This window comes from Balearica regulorum, chromosome 1 (assembly GCF_011004875.1).
Source record: "Balearica regulorum gibbericeps isolate bBalReg1 chromosome 1, bBalReg1.pri, whole genome shotgun sequence".
In the NCBI taxonomy this organism is placed as follows: domain Eukaryota; kingdom Metazoa; phylum Chordata; class Aves; order Gruiformes; family Gruidae; genus Balearica; species Balearica regulorum.
Window position 1 is genome coordinate 213,853,394 of NC_046184.1, and position 20,804 is coordinate 213,874,197.

General features: G+C 41.4%; 1 protein-coding gene across 5 annotated transcripts in view; it reads left to right on the forward strand.

Annotated features, from left to right (window-relative positions):
• TENM4 (teneurin transmembrane protein 4) overlaps positions 1 to 20,804 on the forward strand; it is a 610,330-nt gene that overhangs the window by 28,801 nt on the left and 560,725 nt on the right. Inside the window, exon 1 of one of the 5 annotated variants that reach the window (XM_075742511.1) lies at positions 225 to 291. The exons of 3 other annotated variants lie outside the window; for them this stretch is intronic. The gene's annotated coding sequence lies outside the window, so the exon portion shown is untranslated. Of the gene's footprint in view, positions 1 to 224; positions 292 to 18,861; positions 18,878 to 20,804 lie in introns of those variants that run through there. One more of the 5 variants, XM_075742512.1, reaches the window with a different exon arrangement.

Sequence of the window (20,804 nt, forward strand, 5' to 3'; positions counted from 1 at the left end):
AATACTCTGTCCCGCTTTTTCTGTCACTACCTGGCTTCCGGCAAACTGTCAGCATAATCCACATTTGGGCAAAATTTGGATTCTGTAGAGTGACTAAAACTCTATAATAACCAGGTACTGTAAAATATAAGTGGAGGCAGTCCCAGGAAAAGGTTTTCTCCACTGCACTGAAGGTTCTATGTTCCTTTCCAGGTTACCTGCATCCCTAGAAATGACTGACATGGGAGAGTCTCCAAAAATGCAGGAGGTGGCCTCTAGGTCCTACCTTGTGGAGAGATCTTGAATTGAAAGGTATCAAAAATATGGTGGATCTATGTCTTAGTGTGGCAAATTTTTCTTAGGGCATCTCCTGTCTTAGCGGTATGAGTGCTATTCAATTGTTGTACAAATATTGCTTGATACCTTCAGTCTCTGATCATTTGCCCCTGAGTGACAACTCAGAGGCAAATACTTCTACCATTGCTTGGGAGCATGTTCTTACATTTGGTGGGAAAACACGTCACCTAGACTAGACTCTTCATCTCACCATCCTGCAAAGCAAATTAGGTAAAGCCTTACAGACTGGTGATAGGGATGTGGATGCACCTTCACAGTTCCCTGTGGTCCCGTTTGCTCATAATTAATACATTATTGGGACCTTGTCAGTGAATGTGTGAGAATTTTTTAGCGTGTATGGGAGGTGCCCTTATTTTCTTGGGAAGAATATTTGAGGTCCTGTAAGACTACATAAAATTCAGAAGTATTAGGGAAGGTGATAAGTTCTCTACCATTAGAATTACAATTTGTCATTGCATATTAAGTTGACAACTACAACACTGTGATTCTTCATCCAAGAATATGTCTCAAAATCATTGTCAGGACATTGTGGATCTTGGAAACATCAAATCAGCTGCGTAGAACTGAGGCATCTGAACATATGGATGTTTTATTCAAGCCAATCAATGGGTACCCTTAAAGGTTCACAAGCTCTCTGTGTGAGTGCAATCTTTTGAATACATTCATTGTAACAAATCAATGCCAAATGAAAGAAGGACTAAGATGAAGCAGGATCTATGGTGTGGTCTGAGGAGGTGGCAGCAAAGAGTGGGAAGTAACATCTTTTGTTCCTGATTGCACTTCTTAGTTGTGTAGCAAAGCAACTGTGATGAAAAGTCTTGCAAAACAGCCTTGGCATCAAATTTAATGATTGTGTTTCCATTCCAAGCAATGAAACTCCAGAATGTCACTAACCAGCTGAACATACACAGTAGGAAATGCAAAACAAAGCATCATAACAATTTTATTTTGTAGGCTGCTACCATTTGGTGATATGTGTGAGCCATAAATATCGAGCATACTACAATTTGTTAAAATCCTGGCCTCAGTAGAGAGTCAGACCAAAGCTCCCTTTGCCCTCAGGAATGCCAAGATTTTACTTATCCAGAACCTTGATTTACAGGAGTTCCCCATGAGCAGTGAGACTTGATGAAGCGTCGAGTGCAAACATCGATAAAGGAATCCGAATGTGGCCCCAGTGCAAAATGGACAATAATTGTTGGCTGTTATCAAGCAAATGTTTACAGTAGTGTGGCAACACCTCTAGCAACTCTGGTCTGTGCTAAACAAGTATTGTCTAAACGTTGCTTACCACCCATCCAAACATTTCCATTTCAAATTCTTGTACATCTTGTAGCTTCTCTTGTTACCTGTTTCACATAGAATGAAGACTAACAGCAGAACTGAAGACACAAGACCCCGTCATGCATCAGTGTAGCATATGTGTTCTTGACTGTTAGAAGGATGACAACAAAAAAAGTTTTCCCCTGCACAAACTATTCCCATCAAAATCTATGTGCAAAGTATGCTAACTTGTTTCAAAACCAAGTATAAATCCAAATTATTTGTGTAGGATAGAAAGGGTGGTACAAGAAAGCATTGAATTACATTCTGGAGAATCTATTCCTCCGTGTTTATTCAAAAATTAGAACCAAAGGGAAAACATGGGTATGAGCTTGTCCACTTTTCACACTTTATTCTTTACTCTAGAATAGGTAGATTCGCAGATTATAATTCTGATTAGTCAGACATCCTTCTCCATCCTTCGCAGTCTTCAAAATCTTTTTATTTCTTTTCCAAAGTCCATCTTAACTGCTGAAATATTTTGACCTGTGCTCAGATTGTCCCATATTTCAGTAACTACAGCTTTTCTCTCTGCCTTTTAGCCCTGCCATCTCCCAAATTACTCTATCTGAAATGTCTCGCTGAAGTTATCACACAATCAGAGGGTCATGCAGGTTGGAAGGAACCTCAGGGGGTCTCTAGCCCAACCTCCTGCTCACACCTGGGTCAGCACTGAATTCAGACCAGATCGCTCAGGGCTTTCTCCAGTTGGACCTTCAAAACCCTAAAGGATGGAGGTTCCACAATTCATCTGGGCTTGAATATCTCATACTGCATTTTTTTCTTCCTTTTATCCAGATGGATCTTTCCCTGTCATGCACCTCAGCTTGGCTCCATCTTCTTAATAACTTGCTCAGAGGTGCTATAAGGCTGCTATGGAGTCCCTGCTGAGAATCCAGGCTGAACAAACCCAGCTCTCTCAGCCTGTCCTTGTACATCATGTGCTCCAACCTCCTGACCACCTTGGTGGCCTATGCCAGACTCCCTGAAGTTTGTCAACAGCCTTCTTTTGTTGAGGGCCCAGCTGGATGCAGTATTCCAGATGTGGCCGGATGAGTGCCAAGTAATAGGAAAAAAACACTTCTCCTGAAATATTCATTTTCCTTTATTCCAATCACCTTTTATTTCTGGCTTCAAATCTCTTTTTTTTTGTTAGAAAACAAAATATGATCTAGTAGGCATTTCTACTCTTCTTGTTTGCTATTTACCTTATTCGCATTTTACATTCATTTTCTGTGATTTCTCTTGCCACTATTTTTCTTCCCATTTGGATTTCCCCTTGTTTTCTTCCACTGTTTGTCAGATATTTTTTCTGTTTTTTTTGTTATGTTTCCCGGGCCTTTCTGTATCAACCTTTGTACCTCTAAAATAGCCATCTTCAGAGTAGCTACAGAAATTGTTAAAGCATGAACTGTCCTCTGCCTTCCAACAATCTTGTTTATTTCTGAGTATTTACCCTCCAAGTTTAAATATTCTCAGCATCCTTCAAAAACCAGCATCCAATTCACAACATTCTCAATATGTCGAGAATATAAATACTCATTTGTATTTTCCTCTTCAAATCCCTGGGTCTCAATGGTATCTTGTGGAAGGAGTTCCATGTGGAGCTGGCTATGGAAAATGTCAAGTTTCTTGATGAAGGCAGGAGGCTGTCCAGTTGAGAAGAGACAATTCCAGCTTTCTACTCAGCAGAAGGCTTGGGGATTGCAGTTCCTAAGCAGACATGGGGATTTGAAGTACTATGATTTCTCTCCCCCAAAACACTGCCGAAGCAGGCAGGAAAGTAATTAGGCCTAGCATGCTTTAATTACTTTTTCCATTTTTTAATTTTTCTGAACTTCAGGGGTGCTGGCATCCTGTGTAATAAAAGAAAGTAACTTGTTCAGCAACAGATCTTCTTCCATGTGTCCCCTCATGGTATACAGATGAGGAGGTAACCAAATACTTGCTGGGATAGTGCTCATTATTTTGTTCTTTGCTAAATTAAAAGCATAATATATTTCCAAAGTTTAGATGAACATGATTGTAGTAATGGCCTCAGGGTCAGGAGAATATTGCAGTAAACAAGGAGATTCTTGTATTTGTTATCATCTTTATAGATACATTTTTGGAATTGCATCATCTTAGTGAAAGAAACATCTGCAGATAAGAGATGTATTTTGGTGGTAAAACTGAGTTTTGACCTGTCTTTTCCATGATTTGTTTGATCTCCAGAAGCTTAGCTCAACAGGAGTCAGTGGGAACACAGCAGGCAGCAAAATGGCAAAGCTCAATGCTGAGTTTCGGTTTATGTTTTCTCAGTGAACTTTGCTGTTGTACATGGGTTCAGCTCTGACAGAGGGAGGCTGAAGACACTTTCACTGGCTATCTTTCTCTGAAATCATGTCCTATATCTGTTATTATCAGATTTAATCTATTATTGTTAGTTGCCTTTTGGGTTCAATGAAGGACACAGCCTGGAAGGATTCTGTTTACCCGTTTATTATTCTATCACCATATGTTGTCAAATTCCCTGTCCCTTTGCTTTCCCATTTGGAAAACAATGATAAAGAAGCTTGCCAAAACTTGAGATCTGCAGCTGAAAATCTCTGAATATTGGGTTAATTTTTGCCTATCCTATTCTGTTGCCAAGGGAATGATCTAATTAGACGGGCAGCACTTTTGCATATGTTCTGAGCATGTTTTTCTTCAAAAGATACCCAATTCCTGGTAGTTTACCTCTCTGCCATTTCATCTCTTCTTCCACCATTTTGTCTCACAAAAGACAGAATTGGGAAAGAGAGCACTAAAGGGAAATGTACACAGGGAAAGAAAAAAAAGGTTAATTAGGCAGTTGGAGAAGTGAGTGGATATTTTTATTCCTTTTTCTCTTTCAAAGTAGGACACTTGTTGAGCTGTGAAGCTTAACAAGGAACAAGTGGGGGGAAAAAAAATGCCTCCCTTCTTTGGTACCAATTCTTTCAGTATTCTGCTCGAAGTTCGAGTGGCTGCTGGAGAGAAGCACTTCACTCTGTTCTCCTTATTTCTTTGTGCCCCCATTTGTCATCACCACGGAAAGGGAGGATAAAGACTGAAAGAAAGGATGAAAAGCAATGGGCAATCACAAGGATGACACTTTCAGACTGCACCTGCAGGACTGGATTGTAAACACTGGTTTCATCTTCCTCTCCAGTTTGGGATAACAAAACACATCCACCAAGATGGAGTCAAGTTATGTGTCTGCAAACGCTTTGATTGAGTTTCTAGCATTTCCTAGCCTGAAAACTGTTTCTTCCCTTTCCCTCCTGCTGTTTCAGAACCTTTGGTTCTCGGTGACCAAAACTGCTGCCAACATGCCTGTATTTTACTTTTCAAAGAAAAAAAAAAAAAAAAAGCAAGCCTATGAGGAACTTCCCTGTTGTATCCTTAGGAAACGAGCTTGGCAGAGATGATTACAAAAAATGAAGACAGAGAAGTGAAAAAATTTGGTGGAAATCGTGTTCTGGAAAAAATGTTTTGAAAAGCATTTTAGTGATAGTAAGGGCAATAAACACCTTGAGGCTTAGGCACATGTGGGAGCAGGGTCTGTGCATTCATTTCTTCCAGACCCTCTTCCTCTCCACCTGTCCAGCCTCCTGCACACACATATTCGATCTTCCCCTATTGCTGCAGGTGGATAAGAGAGAGATGAATTTCCAGGATCTGAACGTGGTGCTTGTTTCTTGCAGCAGCAATAGAAATTCTTTTCCACCTCCATTACATCTTATTAGGGAAAGAGACTCAGTCATCACAGATATTAAAGCTACACAAAAGCAACTGGGAATCTGTGACGCTAAGAAACACAAGATCCCCCCAAAAGGCAGCTCAATGTCATCACAAATTGTTGCTTTTATAAAGGCTTCAGGGAGGAAGAGGGATCCTCATTACAAGCAAAATGTATTAATTTCATCCCTCTTCTGTAATCTCACTCTCTTTTTATAGTCTTTTGACCAAATCTTTTGACCAGACAGCATAGATAATAGTTCAGATTTTTAAAAAATTATCTATTTTCTTTGCAAACTGTTTCACCCAGCTCTTGTTCCAAAGTTTTAGCACAACTGACTTCTTACTGCCAAAAAATTGATCCCAACCTAAGTTCTTCTGTAAACTTGTACAGTATGCGTAAATTAGTGGGACCACTTCTCCATTTTCAAGTTGTCCTAGTCATGCAGCAGCTGATCATCCTTTGGTCTTTGCTTAATAGGTGCACATTGGGAAGAGTGTGTTATGTGCTGCATTTATTAGTATCTAGCTCTGCTGCATGGAGAAAATCTAGTTTAGCCCTGTTCTCTGTAAATACTCACTCTGCATCAGACATCAGTTGGGATGCAGTCTGTAGTAGAGTAGGGCTGTGTGCTGGAGGCCCCTGGACTGAGGATATTAAAGACAGAGCTATGAAATTCAAGGGCTCTTTTCTTACCCCATCAGTTTTACATCACTGAAATTTCACTGTTTTCAGTGAAACTGTTCATGATTTATGCTATTTAATTGAGAGAAGGATGGGGTCAGTAATTTCTCCCTGGTTCTGCATAAGGCAGGGACTCCATTAAAGTGCCCTGAATAGTAAAACAACGTATAGATAGGCACCTGTGGGTAGATAATTTATAGGCAGATACCCTTAAGCCTTCCTTGTAACTATTCAAAGTCTAATACTACTGGTAAAATATGCAAATATCCATTTCCGTCTGAGAAAAGCTTAGCAAAGAGAAATGGTCCCTCTTAGCTCATTGACGAGATCATCTGATGGCCCCTGAAGTTCTTGAAGTAAGGACATGAGACACACCAGCATGTGTTTTTCAGCCACAATCTCAACTGAATTGCTAAGTAGCTCAATTGCTTTGCAGGCTTCAGCAAGATAAATCAAACCATCAGGTGAGGGATTCTGCTAAATCTAAATGTTCAGGATTGCATAAGACTTTGGGGAGATAAAAAAAAAAAAAAAAGACATAGCAGCAGCCTCCATCTCTTTGCATCTCTGCAGCTCAGTTTGAAACTGGCTGTAGCCTTGCTTTCAGTGGAGTTAATTTCTGGTTTTCTTTAGTGTTAACGAGAGGACAGAAAATCCTGCTGACTTTGTCCCATGTAGCCCAGTCTTAAACCACAGACATAAGTGGCAGCCAAGGTACCAATAAAAGATGCTTAGTGGGATGGTGTGAGCGAAGGAACTATAATAGTCTCAAGCTTGCTTATAACTGTATACGGCCTAGATAGTATGTTGTACTGAATCAAAAAAAAAAAATCGGAGCACTACACAAGCCTTGACAAAGGTTTAAAACTTCCGTGTGATTAAGGTATTATTTCTACCTTACACATGTAGCATATAGACTAATTGATTTTCCAGCAGGGAGGAGCATAACCCAGGTGACCATCTCCATATTCCTGTGCCATAATTATAAGGACACTACATTAGATTAGATGCAATTAGATTAGATGATATGCAAAATAGGCCCCTTTATAACGTTCTTCAGCTATGTTAGCTTCTTCATGCTGCACTGCCAATACTGTAGGGATTGCTTATTTCAGAGTCGCCAAAACAAGCCCCCCCAAAAAAGCTGCACTGACACAGTTTAAATATTCAAAATAAATCATGAGTTTCTGTCATGTGGAAACAAAAAACTAATGATACAGTGAAAGGCTACATTTCCATAACTCTGACTCGCATCTACATATTTCCCATTTGAAAGTCAATGGGAACCGTGTGGCTGAGTGCCATGTGATTCGGAAAAACACAAAGGCAGCCTGCTTCCTCCTTGGCAGCCACCGCTCTGTCCTCCCGCAGAGGAATCACCTATGTGATTTGCATCTGATTTCCGTGCTAACCTGCAAGAGAACTGGAGCCAAACAGTAGGAGATGCACCAACGGGATCTGAATATTTAGCAGCATGGGAACTAGGGGTAATTGATTCCTGTCTTGGGCGCGCTGATGTAGCTCCTCTTTGCATAGTCAGGAGGGAAATGGAGTTGAGTTGAGCTAATATATTCATCAGCTGTTAGCTTCTCCCAAGAAAGAGACTTTTAACCCCATAAATATCTTCTTCTGAGGAGCTTGAGGTCAACCCTTCACATATGGAAATCCATTTTTCCACCTATAATAGGTTGGCCAAAAGCACACCTGGGCAGTGGGACAATGTGCTCTAAAAATGGATGGTTTTATAATAACACGACTGCTTGGATGCATTTCTGGTGAATATAGTTGTTTTTGTCCCACTGCAGTTCCTACACCTCTATAAGACCTGAAGAAGAGGATGATGAAATGGTCAATGTGTAGATAAGCAAATTAAAGCCAGAATTCGTTTCTACTCTCTGCATCATTTTAGGTAATGTCAAGCTGGCTCCTTGAAGGTGCACTCTGGACTTGTTTATTTTTTTATTCATTAAAGGAAAATCAATTTTGGACTGTGCACACTTTGTTCTGATTTCTTTAGTACCATTTGATTAAAAAAAAAAAAATGAAAAAAGAAAATGTTTAAAGCTTTTTTCAATTCTTTTGAAAGCTCTGTACAGCAAGGGAGAAATACATTAACTCTCTGTTGCTGCAGTGAAGTCTAACCAGCTATAGGCTTTTCCAGTCACAAAAGTCCATTGGCAAGGACCATGCTCTGGTCTTTCAGTCTATCTGGTTACAGCCAGAGAAAACAGAAAAATAAAAAATGCCAAAGTTTGTGAAATGCACAAAATAGAAAGCAAAAATTATATTTTTAGCTTCATTTCTTAAGAAATCAGGTTCATGCAATCCCACTGCTCTTCTCATATGGGTTCTGTTTCTCTTCTTGTCTGTGCCCCTGCTACCACTTCTCAGTCAAACAACAGTCCCAAAGGCTGTCCACGTCCTGCGGTGAAGGTGACCCTCTGGAGAACCTAAGCCAGGGGGGCTCAGGAAGAGCTCCCCACTTGCAAGACAGCAGTGTGTAATCTCAAAGGAGAGCTGAAACTGTGACTCCAGCTTGAGTCTACACCTTTCTAGGCACACCAGTAATTCATTACAAGACACAACTCCATAGAAAAATGGGTTTCTATCAGTTTCTATTGAAATCAGCTTTTCTGGCCTCAATTCTGCCTTGTGCTGCAGTGGACCTGGTGGCAGGATACAAGCTGTCAGGTTTGTGTTAATGCTGTGGTTTTAACTTCTGTGAAACACAAACATCTGATTACTTCCCAGGGTGTTCTGAGTGATGGCGAATTAATTTTTGTTTAAGTGTTTTGAGATCCCAGGAGCTACACAGATGGGAAACCTTTTCTTTCATAATGTAGAGCCCCTGACTCAGAAAACCATTATGCCCCATCCATTTACTAATTCAGCATCATTATAATTTCAAAATCAACATGCATTTATAAAATAACCTGAGTGACAGTCGGCAATCAGGGCTGTTACGGACTTTCAGGTTAGCAATTAGGGAATTATTAGTAATGAGGATACAGTCATTTAAGTTGTTTGTGGTTAGTTATATTTTTTTTTCCTATGGCTAGTTCAGCAGATGTAAAAACAACAAGTGTTTAGCCATCAAAAAGGGAATTTGAGGTTCCTGCTTGAAAATCTGCATAGTGGCTTCAGCTCTTACTGACTGATTAAGCTTAGCTGCTGGAGGACCACTGGATTAGCATGTCACAGGGCCTCCTCTTCTAAGGCCCCTTGTAGGGCCACAAAAGATTAAAAGAAAGCTGAGGAGAGGGCAATTTCACTGCATTTAAACCAGTCTACTTTATTCATTATTCGAGTGGCTATGTTGTCCTTGAAATTTTCAAGTAGTCATTTCCTGGGGAAAAAAATAAATCATTTCTTTTAGCTTTGCTACCTTATTTTTCATTTTAACCTTCTATCCTTATTTCCCTTGATTTTAAAGCATAAATACATGCTTCCTTGCTTCTTTGGGAGTGAAGTGCACCTTCCTCTAAAACACTCCTTTACTGCATTTACGGATGATCAGGGTTATTGCTAATGCTTCTACTATTAATTTTACTTTAGCACTGAAGTCCTTTGCTGGTGAACAAGGGATATTAAGCAAGCACGGAAGCTTGCCTTGAGGAGCAGGGGAACTGTCTTCTAAGCCAAGGAGGGAGTCCCCAGAGCAGCAAGGACAATATTAATTGCGGCCTTGGGATCTGGGTGGGCTTAGGTTGGTAGCCTTGGCAGCAAGTACTTCATTATTAATTAAACCTGCAGCGAGTGGTATTGTTTATGAAGGTGCTGTATCTACTCAGATCCCACCATGGGACAGAAATTACCCAGCACTGGTGGGAAAGATCTGGAAGGGTCGGTTCCCTTGTGCACAGCTGAGGTTTTGTAAGATTTGTCATTGCATGAACATCGCTCACGTACATTTTTGGCAGTAAAAGGAAGGCTTTGCCTTTTGGTGGTGTGTTCTGAGCACCAAAGAGTTCATCTTTCTGATTAGTGTTGTGTATTGCACCATCAAAATGATAGAATCATGGAATCACACAATGGCCTGGGTTGGAATGGACCTCAAAGATCTTAAGAACTTAAAATTCATGAGCAAAAAAAAAATAGTTGGAGAAAAAGCTGCAGGAACTCCATTGATTCAGAAATCCTTGCCATTGTAGAGACCTTATATAAAGAAAAGGCAAAGGCAGTTGGGTGCTGCATGGATTTGAGTTCCACGCAGGTGGAGATGCCCATGGAGGGCTTCAGAGGCATCCTTCCCCCGTATAGAGGGACAATATGGAGAGCTGAAAGCCCCAGTTCCCAACACAGCCGAGCATCACGAACTCATGGGGTTTCCAAAGTGGTTCCTGCACTAATTCAGTAGTAACAGACACATCGCTGCCTAAATCTCAGGGAAAGACAGGGAGGAAAGAATAAAATGGGAAAGCAGATCCTGAGGTCTGTAAGGATCGAAGACTTTCTGAAAGACTCAATTGGGCTGTTGGGCCCACTTCAGAAAGGATACGTAAGGATATGATTAACTTTAAATGTGTGCTGAAATCCCACTGATATCTTTCAGGCTTTAAAGATGCCCTAACATCGAGAGATTTCCTTTGAAATCGGCATGACTGCTTATAGCTTCCCAAATCATGACTCAGATGCTTTCCTCAGTGCAAGTCTAAAGCCGCAAGGTCAAATACGGCCATATACACTTTCCTGTTAGAAGCCAGATATTTAAGGGAGAATATTTACTAAGGTAAACCAAAATATTAAGTAGACTCTAAAGTGCTTAGTAGACTTGCTTGTCATTTGGCTTCCTCATGCATTTTCTGGTTTTGCAAACCTGGGGATCACGTGGTGGTGCTTGTACCACTTTGTCCTCAGGCTGCAGGGTGGTTCCCCACACACACTTTTCTTTATATATGCAACCTGCTGTAGTAGAAAATATAACTTTGGATGTGGTAATTGCCTTATTTAATATTTGAATACAGGAAGCATTTTGTTCCATTTAGGATACTTCCGTCTTTCTGCTGCCAATGACAGGGTGTTATCACCGATCTCCTTAGACAGTCTGGGAACCAAATATCTTAAGAGCACAATATTTACCTCAAAAATAAATGTCTACCTTAAACCCATGAGCACCACAGAGGTTCTCACAAGCTGATGAGATGGCTTCCAGACTATGAAATGATGGGAAAAAATATTCCAGTGATTATGCAGAAAGTTATTTTCTGAACATGAATGCAGATAGGCCATTATTCCAGCTGCTTTTGAAGGAGCACAGCCAACTAAAATTGTACTCTAAGCAAGTATTCTTCTCAACTTTCTTTAAAAGTAACCATGATGGTTAAAGCCAATCTTGTCCTGGGCTGCATCACCAGCAGCATGACCATCAGGTCGAGGGAGGGGATTCTGCCTCTCTACCCCGCTCTCATGAGACCCCACCTGCAGTACTGTGTCCAGCTCTGGGGTCCCCAGCACAAGAAGGACATGGAGCTGTTGGAGCGAGTCCAGAGGAGGCCACGATGTTGATCCAAGGGCTGGAGCACCTCTGCTATGGAGACAGGCTGAGAGAGTTGGGCTTGTTCAGCCTGAAGACGAGAAGGCTCCAGGGAGACCTTAGAGCCCCTTCCAGTCCCTCCAGGGGCTCCAGGAAAGCTGGAGAGGGACTGTTGACAAGGGCAGGGAGTGACAGGACAAGGGGAATGGCCTGAAGCTGCAGGAGGGGAGATGGAGATGAGATGTGAGGCAGAAATCCTTCCCTGTGAGGGTGGTGAGGCCCCAGCACAGGTTGCCCAGAGACATTCAAGTATTCAAGGCCAGGTTGGATGGGGCTTTGGGCAACCTGGGCTAGTGGAGGGTGTCCCTGCCCATGGCAGGGGTTGGAACTAGATGATCTTTAAGGTCTCTTCCGTCCAAACTATTCTGTGATTCTATTAAAAATGTCAATAAGGGTTTATTGAAACTGAAAGTTTCCATTTAGCAGATCTTCACAGCAATGTACAACTATATCGTGCAGATGGTATCTAACAGTGTCTCCTCTTTTCTGTTTCCCCTTTTCACGGAGTGCCCTGTTACAGGAAATCATAATGAAATTTTATTATGTATAATTTTTTTCCATGTAGGTATGTTGTAAGATGCAAGTAGAGATATGTTCTTTGCTATCTTATTCTCCAGATCTTGTTTACAAGATGGAAACAAAATAATTAGGTGATGAGTCTATCTATAATCTTTGAAGGGAGAAAATAGAAAAGGTATAAAACCTCTCAGCAATTCTGTGGTTTGGAAAAAAAATAATCACACACAAACAAGGCTAAAGCTAAATTCCTTTTAAATCTTTAAAGACATCCTGAGCAGTGTTTCAGACTACAGCCAGAAATGCTGCAGACCAAAGCTTCATTGGGCTCATCTTCATAAAACTCAAGATTGAATGCAATTCCCTGGGAAGCTCAGGAGACAAGGGCAAAGCAATTCAACAGCGGCACATACATTTTTAGAAGCTTTTTACAGCCCTGGCTATTCTGACCTCTGCAGTGGTCTTGCCGTTGTTTAGGATAGAGGAGGTTTCTTTTTTTTTCCGTTTCAGAAAGTTGTTTATGCGACATGCTGTTTTCCTCTGTTCTGGATCATCTTGTTCAAAAGCATTTCCTCTGGCCTGCAGAAACCATGGGGCTATGAAGGAAACAAGCTTGCCAAAATCAAGGTCAACCACTTTCCCAGGTCAATTAAGTGTATACCATCAGTTCACAGAGCACAGATGAGTCCATACACTTCTTCGAGGACACAGGGTTACTTGCTGCTGTTATTTCTCATAGACTTATTCCAGTTCAGATTCCAGCCAATGCCAGAGCCTCCAAGATGAGTTCCTTTGCACATGAGTAACGGGAGCTGTTTGCTGTCCCCAACACTTTGCGAGCCAAGAGAGAAAAATGACACACAGCTAAAGTGACATGACAGAGGCTCTATTGGACATCAGTGTCAGAGCATGAAATACATCCTGTGTCTCAAAACATGGGCTGCTCAGCACCTTTCCTGCTACGCCTGGTGATGATCACTGCAAGGTGGATGACAGAGGTCATGGGACTAGCCCAGCTCTTCCCAAAGCGTTGCACCCACACATGGCCTTAGACTTGCCATTACTGCTCACCTCGCTTGACTTATCTTTGCCATGCTTAAGGATATGCATCTAACAGTAGGTGCAACCGCCTGGAGGCAAGGAACCTGTTGTTTTGTGTGGTTAGACTGTAAAGTAGCCTGCATGCTTTGGGGTACTGTAGCTGAGGCTTTGAAAGATGCCTGTGGCAATTAGTTGTCCAGATGCCATTGAAAGTCAATGAGAACTGGGTGAAATCCTGAGAATGGGTGAGCAGCCAAATGCTACCATATGCTCATAAGCTTTTCTTTCGTCTAGCACAGTGATCAGCACAAAATGGCAGCCGGAGTAAGGCTTAAGACTGTGAATAGCAATTGAGATAAGCATAATAAATACAAAAGCAAGTGCCTCTCTCTAATTCATGTGTAGCACGCTAATGACATGATTTCCAGTTCAGAAAGTTATGCATTAACTCTACACTGGAGCACAGGATTTACCAGCATTATTTTTTTTTTTCCATTCCTTGCTCTGGTGGCAGTAAAGAGGAAAAGAAAAATCAAGGTGGCCATATAAGAACTTGGTTTGCGCTTCATCTTCTCCCTCCTTGGGATCAAGAACCAAAATCAAAGCAGAACAGAAGCAGACAATTCATTTCTCTCACTGTCTCCCGTTTCCTCCTCAGATGGAAAATTCGGTTTCCATTTAAATGATCCTAGCATTTATTCCATTAAACACATAAAAGCATGGAAAATGAAAACATATGAAGGTGGAAGGGAAAAAAAAAAAAAAAAAAAGGTAAATTGTACATTTTCCATGCATTTAGTCCTTTCTTTTCTGTTTATTCAGGGAGCACTTTTGGAAAACCCAGATGAGTTTGAGAAGGAGAGGGACTACAAGAGATCTTTTTTCTCTTTTCTCCTTGCACATATGTCCCACAGCAGGGGAGGAATGCTTCAGTGCTCCATAAGCACCTTGCTTTTGTCTTGCATTGTTCCTGTGAGGGGTTGCATCATGCCTTGTAAAAGTGACACCGCTGGAATTGTGCTGTGCAAGTACAAGGGAAAACAAAAACACAACCCCGAGCTTTAACTGCATATGTCTGACAGCAGCTTATTAAACTTGGTGCAGTCATCAGAAAAGCAAGAGCAAGCATGTGGATGAAAAAAAAAAAAAAAGAAAAAAGGTTGTTTCTCACAGCGTGAAGGAAAAATGTTTTCTGCTAAGTGAAAGAAAACAAGGTGGGAGAAACAATTCCTGAGTTCAGGGGAGGTTCTTTTTGATGGAGCTCAAGTTTGGGATGTCACTTGCTAATATGGTCTCTACAATTTAAATCTCCATCAAGCTCATCAACCCAAATATTTGCACATGCTAATTTGTTCAGCTGAGGCCCCTTGATCTGTCATATTCCTGTGAATAATGTTTTCTGTTGGCTCGTTCTTTGGGACAGCTTGCCTCCTTTTGGATTTGTTATTAAAAGATAATATTGACTTAGTTTCCTTTACACTGAGCAACAGCCTTGTCTGCTAAAGCCTGCCTTGGCTTGTGCGTGAGTGCCTTCATGTGTGTGTGTGAGACAAGCTGCTCTCAGAGACTCATTTCCTGCTCTTCTTAATGACAAGAATAATTGTCATCAAGAACATCAAGAAAGATGATGTTCCATCAAGTCCTGGAACATCATCTTTCCAGGACTACTTGGTGTCCTGTGTCCCACTGGCATGTCGTGTCTGCTAGGACTTCAGCCTAGATTCCGAGCATCTGCATGAACTTTGGGACCTCGAGGAGGAACTTACTCGCACTTGCTCTTCCTGATACCAGCTTCTGCCGAATGCCACCGGGGGTAAGAGGACCCCCAGCGCTAAACCTCATTGCACTACTGACCTTCAGCAGGGTAAACCCCATGAACCCCCATCCAGCATGCAAGGGTCTGCCTCTACATCCACCACCTTCTGCTCCCAGAACCCACAGCTCTGGGCAATGCTCCAGCTACATCTTCTTGATTGCACTCAACTCTCTTGTCCTGAAAATCCCTCACTGACCACCAAAATTGCTGCTGGCCGCTCACTGCCCTATCTAGCTCCGGGGCTGAATATTGCTGCTCTAATTCCCTTGAACACAGGTACGTGCAAGGGCAGCACCCCAAGAAATGAGTAGCAGGAGCTCACCCTGCCCTTCTCCCCATCATCTGCCTGCCCAGGGCCAGGCAGCCAGGGAAGGTCACACCTTAGCTGAGAAGCAGCAGAGTCTGCTGCTGCCTTGTGCTCAGCTCCCACCCTCACTGCAGACCTTCAAGGCTGTAAATCCTAAGACTGACGAGTAATGATTTTTTTTTCTCTTTTTTTTTCCATTTCTATGCTTGCACCAGTGCACTTAGCACTCGTTCTCTCTCTCTGTCTGAGATTTCTTTATGTTGTGGTGGAAAGCATCGGAGAGGAAAGATTTAGGATCTCCTTTCCCTCTGGAGCTGTGATGATGGACAGCGAGCCTTCCCTCTGTGTAAAATCAGGGCATGCACAGCATACTCCTCCCTACTCTGCCCCGTTGCTGCTGCCACGCGCTCGGCAACGGGACCAGCAGAACCCAGATGGGGTGCAGATGGGGATGCTGGGAGTTTCAGGGATGATAAAAAGATTTTTACTTACCTTTACTTTAATTTTTTCCACTTTCTTTACCAATGACTTTAGATAATGTAAGATAAGTTTCAAAATTCTGTCATTTGTTGTGATTTTTTTTTTTCATTTCATTTCATCCAGTTTTCACCATAGCTTTGAGCCCAGTTAATTTCAATTCTATTTCTTGTTGCCTCCTGCTTATATGTGGGAAAATGAAAGTTAAATTCTGCTCTAAACAAGAGTATGTGAAACTGATTTTCAGAAATAATATAGGTCTGGAGAGTCAGGAGCTTTTTTTTCTTTCCTTTTTTTTCCCTGTTATTTTTTTTCTGGGACGCTGAGGAAAGCACTTAATTCATTTGGATAGTGCTCTCAGCATCCACATAACCACATGAGAGGACTTCAGTTATCTCATGGGGTCACCCCCATTCACCCCTCCTTTCTTCTCCTGGGGAAACCAGTAGTGTCCACTGACTTAAAAGACAATTCAAAGGAATTGCACAACATTATTCACTTATCAAAGAAATGTGATGAAGTTCACACTCCCTTCGCCTCTAATGCACAAATTCTGAAATTGAGTTGCTCAGGCTGCGTAGGAGTGAATTTCATTCAGCACAGAAGTTCCTCAATAATAGTAGGACATATCTATTTCCTTCAGCTAAAAAACACAAATTCAGATGGAGAGCTCAGAGAGGTCATATTTACATCTTGCCTAGCAGCTTGCTTTTCCTGGGATACGGCAATATGCTTCCCATTTTGTAGAAATCATCCTCATTCTTCAGCTTCTTTTCCCTTACTCCCAGACTCCGACAGAAAACCAGCCCACAGAACCAGAGTACAATTGCTGTGCTTCATTGGATGCAGAAAATAAATAACTTGTCTCCTGCACCCATTACTTATCCTTGCTGTGTGTTTTTAGCCTACCTCCTATAAAAAGAAGAAGCTAATTTATAATCATGTTGTTTGTCGGGAGTGTTTGTTCACATCTGTCTGTCGGCAAGTTTTATAAATCAATTAGCCCCAGACAGACACACTCTGTAGCTTTCTGTGTTCCCACAGATGTCACTTACTCATCAGCAGAAAAAAAAACCACTAGCCTTTGCTGTCTCCTAATTTGGGTGCACGTGAAAAACAATTAAGTATGTCTTCTGCACATGTGTATCAAAAGTGTTCCAGTTACCTGGCAACCAACCGAAAAACTATGCTGGAAAACCAAACACCTGAGTACAATACTGAACCCATTTGCATATATGTGCATACATATGCCTGACGAGAGTTATTTTCATATTAAAGAAGAAGGACTTGGGAAATTTCTGAAACGAACTGAGATAGATAGTTCATTACCATTTCTGCAAACGTGAACTTAGGAGTAAGGCAGGGGAAAATAAAGCTGTGTATGAGGTGGGGAGGGATTTTGGGAAGCCGCGGGGTGTGCGCAGCCGCCGCAGTGGTGTACTGCAGTCCGAGGGATTCATGGGGAGCATTGAAGTGACAGGTAAGTTTACAAGCATTGCGCAGGAGATAATTGCACTCAGCTGGTGCTTTACAGTCCTACTAACTTCTCTAGTTTGCTTGAAGACTCGTAGCAATATATTGTGTTATTGCTCGGTACATATGGTCTCGGATTGATCTCTCTTTGGTTGCAAAGAACTTGTTGTGAAAAGCTTAGGTTGGTCAGTCCTTCCGCTCCATCTTCTCCTGGAAACAAGAGATAACAAGAGTGGGAAAGGCACAGACAAAGATCTCCATCCAATGTAAATGTAGAAGGAAGAGGATTGGATTAAAACACCGGTTTTCTTGAATGCGGATAAGTGTGCTGTTTGAGGGAATGGCAGAGTGGGATGTGTGATGAAGAGGAGGACGGAGAGCAGGTGAGATATGACTGAGAGTGGGTATGGAGAGACATGAAAAGAGGAGAGGCTGCCCACTGGTAGGTGTGCAACTTCAGCCTGGGCAGTTCTTGCCCACAGACAGGGTTAAAAAAGCAGTGGGTACAATGTGGGATGAACACAGACAGACATCTCCAGACCAAGCGATAGAACCAGACTGTGAACCTTGGGCACTTACAGCACGTTGCGTGATGGAAAGAAACAGAGGTAGTGGTCATTCCTGTGCGCTCTCTTCTCTGATTTGGTAAGCCTTCTATTTCCTCACCTTGACTTTACTATTTTCTTTCCCATAGACCAGTGGAGGGGTTAATCTTTAATACCTTGCAGTAATAAAACTGTTTTAATTAGCATTAGCTTGGAATGACAAGACTACAAGTAATTAAGTTACACTGGGATCTAGTTGGAATGAAATTGATACCAGGGGATAGCATAAACATAAATCAGCATTTAAACAAACTGAAATCAGATTGCTGTAATTAAAAGGAAAATCCATTGGCATTAAGACATAAAAATAACAGATACAGATTTAATAAACATAGTGAAGGAGGGGGAGAGAGCCTGGAAAAATGGAAATTGTTCCTCCCCGCATACCTGCCGTCAAAAAAAGAAAAGAAGATAAGACATCACTGTTTGGTTAGTATTAAGGAAATACAATTACATTGGGATGGGAGAGAAGTTAGAAAACAGAGAGAAGATTATGAGTGTCTGTACAGAATGCCATTAACATTAACCTGATGCATCGCAAGTGAGTTCCAGTTATAAAACTAATTACTGGCTACCAAACCCATCTGGAATCTGCAATCAAAGGACAAAGAGAGAACGAGCTGAGGAGAAAGTGATTACTTCTCCGAAGTTAAGTAAGGCATGTGCAGTCAGGAGCCAGCAGCAGGCTGATGCATTTTTTTTCATGCTACGGAAAGAGCAAGCCAGCATATGCCTACCAACTCCTACTGTTTCCTTTAGGCTGCTTACCACTATAGGACATGGCATTTTTTTGTATGATTAAAAATGATTCATTAGCCTTTTGGATTAAGGGAATCATGTGTCTTCTTTAAATGTTATAGTAATTAAGATATACTAGATGAAGTGCTCTATTTTTTTTTTTTTTTTCTTTTGTAAGACAATAATTTCATTTCAGAGAAGATAAAGGATTTGGAGGAATTGATGTAGGAAGGAAGATTAAGACAACTCTGCATGAAGTGATTCCTGTTCAGTTGTGACCTCTCAGGTAAGAAAAACCTACCTGAGCTGTGAATATCTCACTGAAAGCGCCCAGGCAGGTTATGGTGACAGTCACAACTTAGAAAATATTGCTTTACGCTCTGGGTCCTTAGCTCTTCTGCAGACAGGTCTTACCTTCCAGTACAGGGTCATCCAAGATGAAGTTGTAAAGGCCAGCACGGATCACTGCAGACAGGGAGTAGAAGCACAACATTATTTATACACTACGCCACAGAAAGCATCAGGCAAGCTTTATAGGCAGAACAAAGATGTGGCTGTGTTTAGAGCTATGCTGGTTAATGCAAAAGTTTGCTCAAGGCTAAACTTTCTCTCTGGGATATTTCTAGTCTGTACAGATGGCCTGCACATGATGTGGAGACCCAGCGCATCCCATCAATTTCACACTGGTCCTGCCAGGCAGACATGGGAACTCCGTGTGTCATAGGACTGAAGTATTTGGGAACGCTGAGATCTACCACACTTGTGCTGTACCACTGATGTGTAGATATATCCAGTAAGTTTGATATCTACTGTATGCATTAGACTTACTGCTTACATGTGACCACATTATCCAAGGTACATAAAGAGTGATATGGGCATCCCGGTTGAGTTACGTTCTTTGTGCATCCACCAAAGAGTTGACTTGCACTTGTGCAGAAGACATTCAATTGGGATTTCCAGATATTTTGTAGGCATAGAACGTCTTGGGTTAAAAGGGACCTGTGGAGGTGATTTTATCCAACCTTTATTTCTAGTCAGACCTGTTTTTCCAGTCACGATAGTGACCCAAAGTGAACAAGTCTTCAAATTATATCTATTTAAAAAAATTTCTTATTAGAAAAAGAAGGCATGTGTGGAAAAATTTTTGAGGTTAAATTAAACAGATTTATTTAAACTGATATAAAAGGAAGTGTGCATCATTGTCTGGGACAGTGTTGGCTTAATTTATTTATGATATTTAAGAACAGAATAAAGTCAAAGAAGCAGGAGCAATTTCTGAGCCAGTGTAAGAACCTGAAGCAGAGTTTGTGTCACTTAAGTAACATTGTGCACTCATGTTGTGGGCAGCGCTGTGGGCACTGGTAAAATGAGGTGAAAAGACAAAGATCTGAGTGTTAAAATTGAGGCCAAAGAAGACAGGAATTGCAGAAAAGGGGAAATAAACTCTTTGGCAGTGGCACAACCTCATTTCCTTTTGCTTACTCAAATGTAAAAAATTGTGAAATTACTGGTTTTTTATGAAAGTGAGCAATACGCATCCCATTCTAGTTACTGGGAGTTTTGCCATTAAGTTAATGGGACTGAGGTTACAGTTCCTGTATTTAATCATCAGAAATATAATTTTATTGAGTTGTAACAGAGCAATTTTGCACCACATATTGGATGTCACTTGCATACATCAAAGCTGTTCCTTCCACGATGATCGTATTACCTAGCCCAGAATAATTAACATTAATAATAGTGTTGTCATTTGCAGGAAAAGAGTCAGGATCAAACAGAAAAATTAACAGAGTAACTTTTTGACATAAATCAAGCAGGCATTATTCAGCCTTACTTGACCACACATTCACCTCCTCAAACTAAATGACTGCTTGTAATAGAGACCAGCTAGTTTAATATCAGAGCATCAGGTCTAAATTGCTCTTTGCAGATCAGGGGATTTTTATAGACACGTTTGTGCCCCTGGATAGAAGGGAGCAGAGGAAGAGTTTGATGAGGGTCCTTCACTTGTTTTTAAAATGACAACTCGTGGAGCCATCAGCTGGCAAATGCTAAGTGGGATGGAGAACTGAATGATCACACCCTGGTTATGATGACTGTGATCTTGCATCTGTACAACCCTGTCTGGAACTTGTCGTGTTTTACAGATGTCGTTGGCTATGAATGTATAATGTGCCATGCTCTATAGTGCAGTCACCCTATGGGTGAAACTC